The sequence below is a fragment of the Spermophilus citellus genome (genome assembly GCF_964194105.1).
Source record: "Spermophilus citellus genome assembly, chromosome: 1".
NCBI lineage: Eukaryota > Metazoa > Chordata > Mammalia > Rodentia > Sciuridae > Spermophilus > Spermophilus citellus.
Window position 1 is genome coordinate 102,591,629 of NC_138182.1, and position 13,911 is coordinate 102,605,539.

Here is a 13,911-nt window from a genome sequence, read left to right on the forward strand (position 1 = left end):
TTTGGGGAACCAAGTGAGCTTAGTGTACTGATCATTACCTGAAAGTATCATCCAGTTTGGGTGAAAAAATAGTTGCTGAGATTTCTGGAGACTCGCAGTTTTGGGGAGCTTGGCAACCCCTTTCAATGAAAGTGTTTCTCCTCAGTCACTGCTGAGTGCTACATCAAGAGGAAAGAAAACATAGAGATAGAACTTGAAACTGCTTTACTGTGTCAAGTTTCAAGAAGCTAGCACAAACCGTGTTTGATTTAGAGTTCCAAATACATCTGTCAGTATAGGAGAAAACAGAGTGAAACGCCAAAATTCAAACAGTTACTGGAAGTGAACGCTTCAACATAAAAGAACGAAATTTGGGGAACCAAGTGGGCTTAGTGTACTGATCATTACCTGAAAGTATCATCCAGTTTGGGTGAAATCATAGTTGCTGAGATTTCTGGAGACTCGTAATTTCTGGAAGCTTGGCAACCTCTGTCAAAGAAAGTATTTTTCCCCAGTCACTGCTTAGGGCTACATCCAGAGGAAACAGAACATAGTGATAGAACGTGAAACTGCTTTACTGTGTCAAGTTTCAAGAAGCTAGCACAAACCGTGTTTGATTTAGAGTTCCAAATACATCTGTCAGTATAGGAGAAAACAGAGTGAAACGCCAAAATTCAAACAGTTACTGGAAGCGAAGGCATCAACATAGAAGAACGAAATTTGGGGAACCAAGTGGGCTTAGTGTACTGATCATTACCTGAAAGTATCATCCAGTTTGGGTGAAATCATAGTTGCTGAGATTTCTGGAGACTCGTAATTTCTGGAAGCTTGGCAACCCCTTTCAATGAAAGTGTTTCTCCTCAGTCACTGCTGAGTGCTACATCAAGAGGAAAGAAAACATAGAGACAGAACTTGAAACTGCTTTACTGTGTCAAGTTTCAAGAAGCTAGCACAAACCGTGTTTGATTTAGAGTTCCAAATACATCTGTCAGTATAGGAGAAAACAGAGTGAAACGCCAAAATTCAAACAGTTACTGACAGTGAACGCTTCAACATAAAAGAACGAAATTTGGGGAACCAAGTGAGCTTAGTGTACTGATCATTACCTGAAAGTATCATCCAGTTTGGGTGAAAAAATAGTTGCTGAGATTTCTGGAGACTCGCAGTTTTGGGGAGCTTGGCAACCCCTTTCAATGAAAGTGTTTCTCCTCAGTCACTGCTGAGTGCTACATCAAGAGGAAACAGAACATAGAGATAGAACGTGAAACTGCTTTACTGTGTCAAGTTTCAAGAAGCTAGCACAAACCGTGTTTGGTTTAGAGTTCCAAATACATCTATCAATATAGGAGAAAACAGAGTGAAACGCCAAAATTCAAACTGTTACTGGAAACGAACGCTTCAACATAGAAGAACGAAATTTGGGGAACCCAGTGGGCTTAGCGTACTCATCATTACCTGAAAGTATCATCCAGTTTGGGTGAAAAAATAGATGCTGAGATTTCTGGAGACTCGTAATTTTTGGAAGCTTGGCAACCCCTTTCAATGAAAGTGTTTCTCCCCAGTCACTGCTTAGGGCTACATCAAGAGGAGACAGAACATAGAGATAGAACTTGAAACTGCTTTATTGTGTCAAGTTTCAAGAAGCTTGCACAAACCGTGTTTGATTTAGAGTTCCAAATACATCTGTCAGTATAGGAGAAAACAGAGTGAAACGCCAAAATTCAAACTGTTACTGGAAACGAACGCATCAACATAGAAGAACGAAATTTGGCGAACCAAGTGGGCTTAGTGTACTGATCATTACCTGAAAGTATCATCCAGTTTGGGTGAAATCATAGTTGCTGAGATTTCTGGAGACTCGTAATTTCTGGAAGCATGGCAACCCCTTTCAATGAAAGTGTTTCTCCTCAGTCACTGCTGAGTGCTACATCAAGAGGAAAGAAAACATAGAGATAGAACTTGAAACTGCTTTACTGTGTCAAGTTTCAAGAAGCTAGCACAAACCGTGTTTGATTTAGAGTTCCAAATACATCTGTCAGTATAGGAGAAAACAGAGTGAAACGCCAAAATTCAAACAGTTACTGGAAGTGAACGCTTCAACATAAAAGAACGAAACTTGGGGAACCAAGTGAGCTTAGTGTACTGATCATTACCTGAAAGTATCATCCAGTTTGGGTGAAAAAATAGTTGCTGAGATTTCTGGAGACTCGCAGTTTTGGGGAGCTTGGCAACCCCTTTCAATGAAAGTGTTTCTCCTCAGTCACTGCTGAGTGCTACATCAAGAGGAAACAGAACATAGAGATAGAACGTGAAACTGCTTTACTGTGTCAAGTTTCAAGAAGCTAGCACAAACCGTGTTTGGTTTAGAGTTCCAAATACATGTATCAATATAGGAGAAAACAGAGTGAAACGCCAAAATTCAAACTGTTACTGGAAACGTACGCTTCAACATAGAAGAACGAAATTTGGGGAACCAAGTGGGCTTAGTGTACTGATCATTACCTGAACGTATAATCCAGTTTGGGTGAAATCATAGTTGCGGAGATTTCTGGAGACTCGTAATTTCTGGAAGCTTGGCAACCTCTGTCAATGAAAGTATTTTTCCCCAGTCACTGCTTAGGGCTACATCCAGAGGAAACAGAACATAGTGATAGAACGTGAAACTGCTTTACTGTGTCAAGTTTCAAGAAACTAGCACAAACCGTGTTTGATTTAGAGTTCCAAATACATCTGTCAGTATAGGAGAAAACAGAGTGAAACGCCAAAATTCAAACAGTTACTGGAAGCGAACGCATCAACATAGAAGAACGAAATTTGGGGAACCAAGTGGGCTTAGTGTACTGATCATTACGTGAAAGTATCATCCAGTTTGGGTGAAATCATAGTTGCTGAGATTTCTGGAGACTCGTAATTTCTGGAAGCTTGGCAACCCCTTTCAATGAAAGTGTTTCTCCTCAGTCACTGCTGAGTGCTACATCAAGAGGAAAGAAAACATAGAGACAGAACTTGAAACTGCTTTACTGTGTCAAGTTTCAAGAAGCTAGCACAAACCGTGTTTGATTTAGAGTTCCAAATACATCTGTCAGTATAGGAGAAAACAGAGTGAAACGCCAAAATTCAAACAGTTACTGAAAGTGAACGCTTCAACATAAAAGAACGAAATTTGGGGAACCAAGTGAGCTTAGTGTACTGATCATTACCTGAAAGTATCATCCAGTTTGGGTGAAAAAATAGTTGCTGAGATTTCTGGAGACTTGCAGTTTTGGGGAGCTTGGCAACCCCTTTCAATGAAAGTGTTTCTCCTCAGTCACTGCTGAGTGCTACATCAAGAGGAAACAGAACATAGAGATAGAACGTGAAACTGCTTTACTGTGTCAAGTTTCAAGAAGCTAGCACAAACCGTGTTTGGTTTAGAGTTCCAAATACATCTATCAATATAGGAGAAAACAGAGTGAAACGCCAAAATTCAAACTGTTACTGGAAACGAACGCTTCAACATAGAAGAACGAAATTTGGGGAACCCAGTGGGCTTAGCGTACTCATCATTACCTGAAAGTATCATCCAGTTTGGGTGAAAAAATAGATGCTGAGATTTCTGGAGACTCGTAATTTTTGGAAGCTTGGCAACCCCTTTCAATGAAAGTGTTTCTCCCCAGTCACTGCTTAGGGCTACATCAAGAGGAGACAGAACATAGAGATAGAACTTGAAACTGCTTTATTGTGTCAAGTTTCAAGAAGCTTGCACAAACCGTGTTTGATTTAGAGTTCCAAATACATCTATCAATATAGGAGAAAACAGAGTAAAACGCCAAAATTCAAACTGTTACTGGAAACGAACGCATCAACATAGAAGAACGAAATTTGGCGAACCAAGTGGGCTTAGTGTACTGATCATTACCTGAAAGTATCATCCAGTTTGGGTGAAATCATAGTTGCTGAGATTTCTGGAGACTCATAATATCTGGAAGCTTGGCAACCCCTTTCAATGAAAGTGTTTCTCCTCAGTCACTGCTGAGTGCTACATCAAGAGGAAAGAAAACATAGAGATAGAACTTGAAACTGCTTTACTGTGTCAAGTTTCAAGAAGCTAGCACAAACCGTGTTTGATTTAGAGTTCCAAATACATCTGTCAGTATAGGAGAAAACAGAGTGAAACGCCAAAATTCAAACAGTTACTGGAAGTGAACGCTTCAACATAAAAGAACGAAATTTGGGGAACCAAGTGGGCTTAGTGTACTGATCATTACCTGAAAGTATCATCCAGTTTGGGTGAAAAAATAGTTGCTGAGATTTCTGGAGACTCGCAGTTTTGGGGAGCTTGGCAACCCCTTTCAATGAAAGTGTTTCTCCTCAGTCACTGCTGAGTGCTACATCAAGAGGAAACAGAACATAGAGATAGAACGTGAAACTGCTTTACTGTGTCAAGTTTCAAGAAGCTAGCACAAACCGTGTTTGGTTTAGAGTTCCAAATACATGTATCAATATAGGAGAAAACAGAGTGAAACGCCAAAATTCAAACTGTTACTGGAAGCGAACGCATCAACATAGAAGAACGAAATTTGGGGAACCAAGTGGGCTTAGTGTACTGATCATTACCTGAAAGTATCATCCAGTTTGGGTGAAATCATAGTTGCTGAGATTTCTGGAGACTCGTAATATCTGGAAGCTTGGCAACCCCTTTCAATGAAAGTGTTTCTCCTCAGTCACTGCTGAGTGCTACATCAAGAGGAAAGAAAACATAGAGATAGAACTTGAAACTGCTTTACTGTGTCAAGTTTCAAGAAGCTAGCACAAACCGTGTTTGATTTAGAGTTCCAAATACATCTGTCAGTATAGGAGAAAACAGAGTGAAACGCCAAAATTCAAACAGTTACTGGAAGTGAACGCTTCAACATAAAAGAACGAAATTTGGGGAACCAAGTGGGCTTAGTGTACTGATCATTACCTGAAAGTATCATCCAGTTTGGGTGAAAAAATAGTTGCTGAGATTTCTGGAGACTCGCAGTTTTGGGGAGCTTGGCAACCCCTTTCAATGAAAGTGTTTCTCCTCAGTCACTGCTGAGTGCTACATCAAGAGGAAACAGAACATAGAGATAGAACGTGAAACTGCTTTACTGTGTCAAGTTTCAAGAAGCTAGCACAAACCGTGTTTGGTTTAGAGTTCCAAATACATGTATCAATATAGGAGAAAACAGAGTGAAACGCCAAAATTCAAACTGTTACTGGAAACGTACGCTTCAACATAGAAGAACGAAATTTGGGGAACCAAGTGGGCTTAGTGTACTGATCATTACCTGAAAGTATCATCCAGTTTGGGTGAAATCATAGTTGCTGAGATTTCTGGAGACTCGTAATTTCTGGAAGCTTGGCAACCCCTTTCAATGAAAGTATTTTTCCCCAGTCACTGCTTAGGGCTACATCCAGAGGAAACAGAACATAGTGATAGAACGTGAAACTGCTTTACTGTGTCAAGTTTCAAGAAGCTAGCACAAACCGTGTTTGATTTAGAGTTCCAAATACATCTGTCAGTATAGGAGAAAACAGAGTGAAACGCCAAAATTCAAACAGTTACTGGAAGCGAACGCATCAACATAGAAGAACGAAATTTGGGGAACCAAGTGGGCTTAGTGTACTGATCATTACGTGAAAGTATCATCCAGTTTGGGTGAAATCATAGTTGCTGAGATTTCTGGAGACTCGTAATTTCTGGAAGCTTGGCAACCCCTTTCAATGAAAGTGTTTCTCCTCAGTCACTGCTGAGTGCTACATCAAGAGGAAAGAAAACATAGAGACAGAACTTGAAACTGCTTTACTGTGTCAAGTTTCAAGAAGCTAGCACAAACCGTGTTTGATTTAGAGTTCCAAATACATCTGTCAGTATAGGAGAAAACAGAGTGAAACGCCAAAATTCAAACAGTTACTGGAAGTGAACGCTTCAACATAAAAGAACGAAATTTGGGGAACCAAGTGAGCTTAGTGTACTGATCATTACCTGAAAGTATCATCCAGTTTGGGTGAAAAAATAGTTGCTGAGATTTCTGGAGACTCGCAGTTTTGGGGAGCTTGGCAACCCCTTTCAATGAAAGTGTTTCTCCTCAGTCACTGCTGAGTGCTACATCAAGAGGAAACAGAACATAGAGATAGAACGTGAAACTGCTTTACTGTGTCAAGTTTCAAGAAGCTAGCACAAACCGTGTTTGGTTTAGAGTTCCAAATACATGTATCAATATAGGAGAAAACAGAGTGAAACGCCAAAATTCAAACTGTTACTGGAAACGAACGCTTTAACATAGAAGAACGAAATTTGGGGAACCAAGTGGGCTTAGTGTACTGATCATTACCTGAAAGTATCATCCAGTTTGGGTGAAATCATAGTTGCTGAGATTTCTGGAGACTCGTAATTTCTGGAAGCTTGGCAACCCCTTTAAATGAAAGTGTTTCTCCTCAGTCACTGCTGAGTGCTACATCAAGAGGAAACAGAACATAGATATAGAACGTGAAACTGTCTTACTGTGTCAAGTTTCAAGAAGCTAGCACAAACCGTGTTTTGTTTAGAGTTCCAAATACATCTATCAATATAGGAGAAAACAGAGTGAAACGCCAAAATTCAAACTGTTACTGGAAACGAACGCTTCAACATAGAAGAACGAAATTTGGGGAACCCAGTGGGCTTAGCGTACTCATCATTACCTGAAAGTATCATCAAGTTTGGGTGAAAAAATAGATGCTGAGATTTCTGGAGACTCGTAATTTTTGGAAGCTTGGCAACCCCTTTCAATGAAAGTGTTTCTCCCCAGTCACTGCTTAGGGCTACATCAAGAGGAGACAGAACATAGAGATAGAACGTGAAACTGCTTTACTGTGTCAAGTTTCAAGAAGCTAGCACAAACCGTGTTTGGGTTAGAGTTCCAAATACATCTATCAATATAGGAGAAAACAGAGTGAAACGCCAAAATTCAAACTGTTACTGGAAACGAACGCTTCAACATAGAAGAACGAAATTTGGGGAACCAAGTGGGCTTAGTGTACTGATCATTACCTGAAAGTATCATCCAGTTTGGGTGAAATCATAGTTGCTGAGATTTCTGGAGACTCGTAATTTTTGGAAGCTTGGCAACCCCTTTCAATGAAAGTGTTTCTCCCCAGTCACTGCTTAGGGCTACATCAAGAGGAGACAGAACATAGAGATAGAACTTGAAACTGCTTTATTGTGTCAAGTTTCAAGAAGCTTGCACAAACCGTGTTTGATTTAGAGTTCCAAATACATCTGTCAGTATAGGAGAAAACAGAGTGAAACGCCAAAATTCAAACTGTTACTGGAAACGAACGCATCAACATAGAAGAACGAAATTTGGCGAACCAAGTGGGCTTAGTGTACTGATCATTACCTGAAAGTATCATCCAGTTTGGGTGAAATCATAGTTGCTGAGATTTCTGGAGACTCGTAATTTCTGGAAGCATGGCAACCCCTTTCAATGAAAGTGTTTCTCCTCAGTCACTGCTGAGTGCTACATCAAGAGGAAAGAAAACATAGAGATAGAACTTGAAACTGCTTTACTGTGTCAAGTTTCAAGAAGCTAGCACAAACCGTGTTTGATTTAGAGTTCCAAATACATCTGTCAGTATAGGAGAAAACAGAGTGAAACGCCAAAATTCAAACAGTTACTGGAAGTGAACGCTTCAACATAAAAGAACGAAACTTGGGGAACCAAGTGAGCTTAGTGTACTGATCATTACCTGAAAGTATCATCCAGTTTGGGTGAAAAAATAGTTGCTGAGATTTCTGGAGACTCGCAGTTTTGGGGAGCTTGGCAACCCCTTTCAATGAAAGTGTTTCTCCTCAGTCACTGCTGAGTGCTACATCAAGAGGAAACAGAACATAGAGATAGAACGTGAAACTGCTTTACTGTGTCAAGTTTCAAGAAGCTAGCACAAACCGTGTTTGGTTTAGAGTTCCAAATACATGTATCAATATAGGAGAAAACAGAGTGAAACGCCAAAATTCAAACTGTTACTGGAAACGTACGCTTCAACATAGAAGAACGAAATTTGGGGAACCAAGTGGGCTTAGTGTACTGATCATTACCTGAAAGTATCATCCAGTTTGGGTGAAATCATAGTTGCGGAGATTTCTGGAGACTCGTAATTTCTGGAAGCTTGGCAACCTCTGTCAATGAAAGTATTTTTCCCCAGTCACTGCTTAGGGCTACATCCAGAGGAAACAGAACATAGTGATAGAACGTGAAACTGCTTTACTGTGTCAAGTTTCAAGAAACTAGCACAAACCGTGTTTGATTTAGAGTTCCAAATACATCTGTCAGTATAGGAGAAAACAGAGTGAAACGCCAAAATTCAAACAGTTACTGGAAGCGAACGCATCAACATAGAAGAACGAAATTTGGGGAACCAAGTGGGCTTAGTGTACTGATCATTACGTGAAAGTATCATCCAGTTTGGGTGAAATCATAGTTGCTGAGATTTCTGGAGACTCGTAATTTCTGGAAGCTTGGCAACCCCTTTCAATGAAAGTGTTTCTCCTCAGTCACTGCTGAGTGCTACATCAAGAGGAAAGAAAACATAGAGACAGAACTTGAAACTGCTTTACTGTGTCAAGTTTCAAGAAGCTAGCACAAACCGTGTTTGATTTAGAGTTCCAAATACATCTGTCAGTATAGGAGAAAACAGAGTGAAACGCCAAAATTCAAACAGTTACTGAAAGTGAACGCTTCAACATAAAAGAACGAAATTTGGGGAACCAAGTGAGCTTAGTGTACTGATCATTACCTGAAAGTATCATCCAGTTTGGGTGAAAAAATAGTTGCTGAGATTTCTGGAGACTTGCAGTTTTGGGGAGCTTGGCAACCCCTTTCAATGAAAGTGTTTCTCCTCAGTCACTGCTGAGTGCTACATCAAGAGGAAACAGAACATAGAGATAGAACGTGAAACTGCTTTACTGTGTCAAGTTTCAAGAAGCTAGCACAAACCGTGTTTGGTTTAGAGTTCCAAATACATCTATCAATATAGGAGAAAACAGAGTGAAACGCCAAAATTCAAACTGTTACTGGAAACGAACGCTTCAACATAGAAGAACGAAATTTGGGGAACCCAGTGGGCTTAGCGTACTCATCATTACCTGAAAGTATCATCCAGTTTGGGTGAAAAAATAGATGCTGAGATTTCTGGAGACTCGTAATTTTTGGAAGCTTGGCAACCCCTTTCAATGAAAGTGTTTCTCCCCAGTCACTGCTTAGGGCTACATCAAGAGGAGACAGAACATAGAGATAGAACTTGAAACTGCTTTATTGTGTCAAGTTTCAAGAAGCTTGCACAAACCGTGTTTGATTTAGAGTTCCAAATACATCTATCAATATAGGAGAAAACAGAGTAAAACGCCAAAATTCAAACTGTTACTGGAAACGAACGCATCAACATAGAAGAACGAAATTTGGCGAACCAAGTGGGCTTAGTGTACTGATCATTACCTGAAAGTATCATCCAGTTTGGGTGAAATCATAGTTGCTGAGATTTCTGGAGACTCATAATATCTGGAAGCTTGGCAACCCCTTTCAATGAAAGTGTTTCTCCTCAGTCACTGCTGAGTGCTACATCAAGAGGAAAGAAAACATAGAGATAGAACTTGAAACTGCTTTACTGTGTCAAGTTTCAAGAAGCTAGCACAAACCGTGTTTGATTTAGAGTTCCAAATACATCTGTCAGTATAGGAGAAAACAGAGTGAAACGCCAAAATTCAAACAGTTACTGGAAGTGAACGCTTCAACATAAAAGAACGAAATTTGGGGAACCAAGTGGGCTTAGTGTACTGATCATTACCTGAAAGTATCATCCAGTTTGGGTGAAAAAATAGTTGCTGAGATTTCTGGAGACTCGCAGTTTTGGGGAGCTTGGCAACCCCTTTCAATGAAAGTGTTTCTCCTCAGTCACTGCTGAGTGCTACATCAAGAGGAAACAGAACATAGAGATAGAACGTGAAACTGCTTTACTGTGTCAAGTTTCAAGAAGCTAGCACAAACCGTGTTTGGTTTAGAGTTCCAAATACATGTATCAATATAGGAGAAAACAGAGTGAAACGCCAAAATTCAAACTGTTACTGGAAGCGAACGCATCAACATAGAAGAACGAAATTTGGGGAACCAAGTGGGCTTAGTGTACTGATCATTACCTGAAAGTATCATCCAGTTTGGGTGAAATCATAGTTGCTGAGATTTCTGGAGACTCGTAATATCTGGAAGCTTGGCAACCCCTTTCAATGAAAGTGTTTCTCCTCAGTCACTGCTGAGTGCTACATCAAGAGGAAAGAAAACATAGAGATAGAACTTGAAACTGCTTTACTGTGTCAAGTTTCAAGAAGCTAGCACAAACCGTGTTTGATTTAGAGTTCCAAATACATCTGTCAGTATAGGAGAAAACAGAGTGAAACGCCAAAATTCAAACAGTTACTGGAAGTGAACGCTTCAACATAAAAGAACGAAATTTGGGGAACCAAGTGGGCTTAGTGTACTGATCATTACCTGAAAGTATCATCCAGTTTGGGTGAAAAAATAGTTGCTGAGATTTCTGGAGACTCGCAGTTTTGGGGAGCTTGGCAACCCCTTTCAATGAAAGTGTTTCTCCTCAGTCACTGCTGAGTGCTACATCAAGAGGAAACAGAACATAGAGATAGAACGTGAAACTGCTTTACTGTGTCAAGTTTCAAGAAGCTAGCACAAACCGTGTTTGGTTTAGAGTTCCAAATACATGTATCAATATAGGAGAAAACAGAGTGAAACGCCAAAATTCAAACTGTTACTGGAAACGTACGCTTCAACATAGAAGAACGAAATTTGGGGAACCAAGTGGGCTTAGTGTACTGATCATTACCTGAAAGTATCATCCAGTTTGGGTGAAATCATAGTTGCTGAGATTTCTGGAGACTCGTAATTTCTGGAAGCTTGGCAACCCCTTTCAATGAAAGTATTTTTCCCCAGTCACTGCTTAGGGCTACATCCAGAGGAAACAGAACATAGTGATAGAACGTGAAACTGCTTTACTGTGTCAAGTTTCAAGAAGCTAGCACAAACCGTGTTTGATTTAGAGTTCCAAATACATCTGTCAGTATAGGAGAAAACAGAGTGAAACGCCAAAATTCAAACAGTTACTGGAAGCGAACGCATCAACATAGAAGAACGAAATTTGGGGAACCAAGTGGGCTTAGTGTACTGATCATTACGTGAAAGTATCATCCAGTTTGGGTGAAATCATAGTTGCTGAGATTTCTGGAGACTCGTAATTTCTGGAAGCTTGGCAACCCCTTTCAATGAAAGTGTTTCTCCTCAGTCACTGCTGAGTGCTACATCAAGAGGAAAGAAAACATAGAGACAGAACTTGAAACTGCTTTACTGTGTCAAGTTTCAAGAAGCTAGCACAAACCGTGTTTGATTTAGAGTTCCAAATACATCTGTCAGTATAGGAGAAAACAGAGTGAAACGCCAAAATTCAAACAGTTACTGGAAGTGAACGCTTCAACATAAAAGAACGAAATTTGGGGAACCAAGTGAGCTTAGTGTACTGATCATTACCTGAAAGTATCATCCAGTTTGGGTGAAAAAATAGTTGCTGAGATTTCTGGAGACTCGCAGTTTTGGGGAGCTTGGCAACCCCTTTCAATGAAAGTGTTTCTCCTCAGTCACTGCTGAGTGCTACATCAAGAGGAAACAGAACATAGAGATAGAACGTGAAACTGCTTTACTGTGTCAAGTTTCAAGAAGCTAGCACAAACCGTGTTTGGTTTAGAGTTCCAAATACATGTATCAATATAGGAGAAAACAGAGTGAAACGCCAAAATTCAAACTGTTACTGGAAACGAACGCTTTAACATAGAAGAACGAAATTTGGGGAACCAAGTGGGCTTAGTGTACTGATCATTACCTGAAAGTATCATCCAGTTTGGGTGAAATCATAGTTGCTGAGATTTCTGGAGACTCGTAATTTCTGGAAGCTTGGCAACCCCTTTAAATGAAAGTGTTTCTCCTCAGTCACTGCTGAGTGCTACATCAAGAGGAAACAGAACATAGATATAGAACGTGAAACTGTCTTACTGTGTCAAGTTTCAAGAAGCTAGCACAAACCGTGTTTTGTTTAGAGTTCCAAATACATCTATCAATATAGGAGAAAACAGAGTGAAACGCCAAAATTCAAACTGTTACTGGAAACGAACGCTTCAACATAGAAGAACGAAATTTGGGGAACCCAGTGGGCTTAGCGTACTCATCATTACCTGAAAGTATCATCAAGTTTGGGTGAAAAAATAGATGCTGAGATTTCTGGAGACTCGTAATTTTTGGAAGCTTGGCAACCCCTTTCAATGAAAGTGTTTCTCCCCAGTCACTGCTTAGGGCTACATCAAGAGGAGACAGAACATAGAGATAGAACGTGAAACTGCTTTACTGTGTCAAGTTTCAAGAAGCTAGCACAAACCGTGTTTGGGTTAGAGTTCCAAATACATCTATCAATATAGGAGAAAACAGAGTGAAACGCCAAAATTCAAACTGTTACTGGAAACGAACGCTTCAACATAGAAGAACGAAATTTGGGGAACCAAGTGGGCTTAGTGTACTGATCATTACCTGAAAGTATCATCCAGTTTGGGTGAAATCATAGTTGCTGAGATTTCTGGAGACTCGTAATTTCTGGAAGCTTGGCAACCTCTGTCAAAGAAAGTATTTTTCCCCAGTCACTGCTTAGGGCTACATCCAGAGGAAACAGAACATAGTGATAGAACGTGAAACTGCTTTACTGTGTCAAGTTTCAAGAAGCTAGCACAAACCGTGTTTGATTTAGAGTTCCAAATACATCTGTCAGTATAGGAGAAAACAGAGTGAAACGCCAAAATTCAAACAGTTACTGGAAGCGAAGGCATCAACATAGAAGAACGAAATTTGGGGAACCAAGTGGGCTTAGTGTACTGATCATTACGTGAAAGTATCATCCAGTTTGGGTGAAATCATAGTTGCTGAGATTTCTGGAGACTCGTAATTTCTGGAAGCTTGGCAACCCCTTTCAATGAAAGTGTTTCTCCTCAGTCACTGCTGAGTGCTACATCAAGAGGAAAGAAAACATAGAGACAGAACTTGAAACTGCTTTACTGTGTCAAGTTTCAAGAAGCTAGCACAAACCGTGTTTGATTTAGAGTTCCAAATACATCTGTCAGTATAGGAGAAAACAGAGTGAAACGCCAAAATTCAAACAGTTACTGACAGTGAACGCTTCAACATAAAAGAACGAAATTTGGGGAACCAAGTGAGCTTAGTGTACTGATCATTACCTGAAAGTATCATCCAGTTTGGGTGAAAAAATAGTTGCTGAGATTTCTGGAGACTCGCAGTTTTGGGGAGCTTGGCAACCCCTTTCAATGAAAGTGTTTCTCCTCAGTCACTGCTGAGTGCTACATCAAGAGGAAACAGAACATAGAGATAGAACGTGAAACTGCTTTACTGTGTCAAGTTTCAAGAAGCTAGCACAAACCGTGTTTGGTTTAGAGTTCCAAATACATCTATCAATATAGGAGAAAACAGAGTGAAACGCCAAAATTCAAACTGTTACTGGAAACGAACGCTTCAACATAGAAGAACGAAATTTGGGGAACCCAGTGGGCTTAGCGTACTCATCATTACCTGAAAGTATCATCCAGTTTGGGTGAAAAAATAGATGCTGAGATTTCTGGAGACTCGTAATTTTTGGAAGCTTGGCAACCCCTTTCAATGAAAGTGTTTCTCCCCAGTCACTGCTTAGGGCTACATCAAGAGGAGACAGAACATAGAGATAGAACTTGAAACTGCTTTATTGTGTCAAGTTTCAAGAAGCTTGCACAAACCGTGTTTGATTTAGAGTTCCAAATACATCTGTCAGTATAGGAGAAAACAGAGTGAAACGCCA